The sequence below is a fragment of the Saccopteryx bilineata genome, chromosome 2, assembly GCF_036850765.1.
Source record: "Saccopteryx bilineata isolate mSacBil1 chromosome 2, mSacBil1_pri_phased_curated, whole genome shotgun sequence".
In the NCBI taxonomy this organism is placed as follows: Eukaryota; Metazoa; Chordata; class Mammalia; order Chiroptera; family Emballonuridae; genus Saccopteryx; species Saccopteryx bilineata.
Window position 1 is genome coordinate 390,254,237 of NC_089491.1, and position 5,495 is coordinate 390,259,731.

Here is a 5,495-nt window from a genome sequence, read left to right on the forward strand (position 1 = left end):
GCCCCCACGCCCCGCCCCCTCCGCCCGCATGGCAGGCCTAGCCAATCAGCTTGCCGCAAGCAGAGCTGCCCGCCTACGCGAGGCTGCGCGTCCAATAGGAAGGAGCCTTGCCGCTCAAACTTGTCAATTGGCGGCAGCCATAGAGTTGCGGAATGCTAGAGCGCCCCGGACGGTCCCGCCCCTTGTCTTTTTCCGGCTTTCCCCATGGCAATTCTTTCCGGAAACCGTCCTTCCCTTGGGGCCGGGCTTCCCGGAGAGCGTGCACGGAAAAAGCAATACTGGCGAAAGATGCTCGTTCTTGGGCTTTGCGGTTCCGCAGCAGAGTTCGAGCCCCGTCGCCACCAGTTGTGAACTGTCCTCATCGACAAATCAACCCTTTTGGAGCTTTTGGCTCGCTTTTGCTTGTGGCTGTGTCAGAATTACATGTAAAGACATCAATTATAGAGACTGTTAAGTGTAGGAGCTTTCCACCAGTTTTATTTCCATTGCAGTTCCTATGAGTACATGTTTTAAATGAGTGCTTTTACGGGCTTTGGGGAAGAAAAGCAAGAATAATTAGGAGGTGACAGAACAAGCTCTGGAGCAAGAGAGTCTCCGGTCTATTCTTCAGCCATAACAAACAAATAAGAAGCTGCAACATTTTGGAGGACTCTTAAAGGAATTCTGCTGCAAAATACTATAATCGGAACCACTTTAAAATGGAGTTGGAGCTGCAACTGCCTTGCAGGTCTTACTGCCCAAACCTCTGGGATGTTAAAATAACGTTTGGGCTGGACCCGAAGCCACAGTGTATTCCCAACAGCTGTTTGCAAAGGTACAGGAAAGCAAATACTATGATTACCCGATGGATGACTACCTAAATGAAAATGAAAACATTCTTGAGAATGAGCATCCCTTTGTTCTCTCATCTGTACCTAGAGAAATGCCTTCCCTCTATGACTGGAATTCTCATAAATACCTTTGCCTTCTTTCCTAATCAAAACACTACCTGGGTTTCTGCCTGAATCCCTTCCTTCCCGAATACCTATTCTTTTTGTTCTCAAATAAATGCTTACTGCCTTGCACTTTGGCCTTTTCGTTTAAGGTGAAGTGAAATAAGCCTGAGAAAGGCAAAGACAGCATGATTTCACTTTTATATGGAATCTGAAAACAAACAATCTCACAGAAACAGAGTAGATTGATGGTTACCGAGAACTGAGAGGTTGGGGAAATTGATGAAGGTGGTCAAAGGGTACACAAACTTTCAGCTATAAGATGAATAAGTTCTGGGGAAGCTGATGTTTGGCATGGTGATTATAGTTAACAATACTGGATTGTATAGTTGAAAGTTTCTAAGGGAGTAAATCCTTTAAAATTAAAAAATAAGGAACCATGTGAGCTGATGGATGTATTGAATAACCTTATTGTCGTCATTTTGCAATATATGCCAATTATATCAAAGATGGGGGAAAAACCCAAATTAAAAACAATATTAAACTTTCTTTCTGGGTGGTGCCACACAGAATTGTCATCCTACACTGGTTTGTATTTCCTTCTGGACTGTGGCCTCCATAGAGACAAAGGGAAAGGAGTTTGTATCTCATTCCAAAGATGATGGGATGTCAACAGAGGCTGTCAGCCGTGGCAGGATCAGAATTTCATTTTAAGAGTGTTGAGCCCTGGCTGGGTAGCTCAGTTGGTTATAGCATCATCCTGACATGTCAAGGTTGTGGGTTTGATCCCTGGTTAGGGCACATACAAGAGTCAACCAATAGCCCTGACTGGTTTGCTCAACCTGGCATGCGGACATCCCGGGTTTGATTCCCAGTCAGGGCACACATGAGAAGTGATTGTCTGCTTCTCTCCTCCTCTCTCTCTCTCCCTTCTCTCCCTCTTCCCCTCTCACAGCCAGTGGCTTGATTGGTTCCAGCCTGCACCCTGGTCACTGAGGAGAGCTTGGGTGGTGCAAGCATCTCAGCCTCAGGTGCTAAAAATAACTCGGTACATGAGCATCGGACCTAGACCAGGTTGCTGGGTGGATCCTCATTGGGGTGCATGCAGAAGTCTGTCTCACTATCTCCCCTCCTCTCACCTAAAAAATAAAATAAAATAAAATGTCTACTGATTTAAATATTGATCTCATCTAAACTACCTTCACAGACATGTCTAGTGTTTGACTGAATATCTGAGTTCCCTGGCCTAGCCAAGTTTTCACATAAAATGAACCATCACAGATTGGTTTAAATTGGCTCATTTTAGGAAATAGAGTTAAGAGTAGTTTTGTCTGATACCGGGAGGAAGGTAGGAAGGGGGTAGGGACTTTTACTGGCTCCCCCTTGCTGAGAAGGCCTCCACAGGGAACTTGGCTTGAGTGATTATAAAAACATCTGAGATGCGATTACCCTAATACGAGAGGTAACAGCTGCAATTTATTGAACACTTGCAATGAACCAGGCACCCCGCTAAGATCTTTTCCAGGGATTATCTCACTTGGGGTCTCACTCTGACCCCACCTGGCCAGAGCCTGATACAGCCACACCCTGTCTGGGGTCTGCTGCTTGCTACCCCTCACCCCCAGGACTCTAACACAGAAAGTCAGCCGCAGAACCCCTTTCTCGGGGACTCACAAGGAATGCTGCTCTCTGCTGTATGCAGTGGAGAGTATTTTCAAGAGGAATGGCGAGCAGGACTTCCTCTCCTTTAGGAGCCTGAACCTACAGCCCAGGGGTTCCTCTGTTCCCTGACCTGCCGTCTGTCTAATTCCCCCCAGGAGTGGGCTTGCTGTTTGGGGTTGGGGGTGGGGAGATGCAAAGGTGGGGTTCCCTGGGAGGAAAAGTGGGTAAAGATTTTGAAGACGTTGTCGTACCTGGTAGTCAAGGGTGTCCCCTTTTCTTGGTGATATACTTTACTTTCTTCTCCTGCCCTCCCCTCCCCATCCCATCCCTCCATCACAAAGGAGAGGAGGATATGTTCAGAGGGCTGCAGATACCTGACTGTTATCGACCTAAGACAACACGACACACTACAAGCCCGTTTTATAAGAGAAAAGGACACATAAAAGATCTTGAACGCTGCTTTCTGTTCATATTTATTTTCATCCTCCCTCTCCTTCTCCCCCTGCAACCCCCTCTCTCCTTAACTAAAGAGAGCTGGTAGCAACCGCTCCCACTTTGTGGCTCAGCTGGTAGGATGCCCGGAGGGCAGCCCGTGGCCTGGGTTCAATCTACTGATGAGTCATCAATTTCTTTCTCACCCAAAACATCTGGTTTAGGATCCTGAGTTATGAGCTAATATTAAATATAAAAAGTTTATAGCATCACATATATAATACTGTTGATTAGAAACATCAAGAAAAGTAATTGACTGGAGGGGACCCGGTGTGACCAGCTGGTTGAACATCTGGATGGGGTCTAAGGAAGCTGAATTGAGTTCCCATTTCATCATTTCCCCCCCTCCTTTCATGGTCAGCAATATCTGCTCTGGGATCTTGAAAGATTTTGACTCTCTTTGGATGCTGTTTTTGTGCTTTATATACAAAAACTGGAATTGGGTGTTTCAGTTCACTGTAAAAGACAAAAAAAAAACACTATAGTTTTTATCCTCATTCTTGAGGCATTTTTCGTTTCATTCCGTCTTTCCTTAGCGGCCGGGCGTTTCCAGCCACGACCACGTGGTGGCGCTGTCCACCTGTTTTCTGGCCGCGGGCTGAGGTTTGCGCCGGGCAAGGCCGCTACCGGCTCCTCCATCTGTTTTGCAGCTGAGCCGCCCAGTAGGGGGACCAGTACCTACCAGCGGGGGCTTTGTTCTCCAGCGGCTTCACTTGAGGAGCATTACTCAGTTCTCCGCAAAATTCCTTTGCCAACTGCGTCCCTGCGACCAAGAACCTGAAGTGAACCAAGGTTTTTTTTTTTTTCTCTAACTTCTTTTTATCCTCTGAGAAGTAGCAGCAGAGAGAGAAGTGGGTTAAAAAGGCCCTTTTCTGTTCTATTCCTGTGAAGGTAAAAGTCACTGAGTGCTTCACCTGTGCGGGGGAGGGGGGGTAGTTAATTCCCTTGACTCCTGGACTCTAGGAAGCCGGGGCTCCAGTTTGTCCCTTATTGCAGAGGAGGACAACGGATGCTGGCCTGAAGTCCCGTGAGCTAAGCCCTTTCTTCCCAGGTGAGACCTTGATCCTTGACTTCACGAAGGAGAGAATTCAGTCAAGAGACAAAGCGCGGCAAGCGAAGCAAGGAGGTATCGGCCGTGCGGTGCGGGAATCCACTCAGAAGGGGCTTGAGCAGGCAACTTACTGGAGAGCATGAGTGTCCCATTGTCAGAGCTGGGGACAGGCGAACAAGGAAGGGCCTGGGGTAGAAGAAGCAACAGGAGAGAGCCTTGGCCAATGGCTCTGGCTCACCGGCAAGTCACAGAGCGGGGGCCTCGGACACTGGTCCAGGGGGCCAGCCTAGGACAAGCCACCGCCGCCCATTGTTCCCTCGCCTGCCAGCCCCTAATCAGCAGAGAAATGCAAATTAAACCCGCAGTGAGCTACCACCTCACACCTGTCAGAACAGCGCTCATCAACAAATCAACACACAGGAGCTGGCGAGGGTGTGGAGACAAGGGAACCCTCCTGCACTGCTGGTGTGAATGCAGACAGGTGCAGCCACTGTGGAAAACAGTATGGTGTTTCCTTAAAAGATTAAAAACGGAACTTCATTTTGACCCCAGCTTATCCCACTTTTAAGAATATAGCCTAAGAATCTCAAAACACTGATTTAAAAGAAGAAATGCACCCCCATGTTCATTGCAACATTGTTTACAATAGCCAAGATCTGGAAACAGCCAAGTGTCCGTCAGTGGACGAGTGGATTAAAAAGCTGTGGTACATATGCACAATGGAATACTACACAGCAGTGAGGAAGAAAGACATCTTACCTTTTGTGACAGCACGGATGGACCTGGAGATCATTACGCTAAGTGAAATAAGCCAGGCAGAGCAAGACAAATACCATATGACCTCACTTATATGTGGAATCTAATGAACACAATAAACTGAGGAACAGAATAGAGACAGAGGTGGAGGCTCAGGGAGCAGAGGGACAGCTGTCAGAGGAAGGGGGATGAGGGGATGGGATCAGAGAAGGTGAAGAGGTCAGTGAAATTATGTATATATAACACAGAGATGCAGATAACAGGACGGCAAATCCCAGAGGGAAGGGGGGGGAGGAAGTCAGGGCACACTGTTGGGGGGGTGAGGGTGTTATATTGAGTGGGACGCTTAAATTCATGTTAACACAATCAATTAAAAACTTTAATAAAATTATTTTAATGTAAAAAAATGAATTCAATCAAGAATTTAAAAAATAAATAAAAGTTTACCAGGCTTTAAAAAAAAAAGAAACAAAACAAAACAAAAAGTTTCTCATTTAAAAATTAAAATGCTTTTCTTTGTCAGTGTAGTACGAAGCCCCCATGTCAGAGCTCCTACAATCGATGTATTCTGCTCTTCTCGCAGTGTTGTACAGGTAGGAATT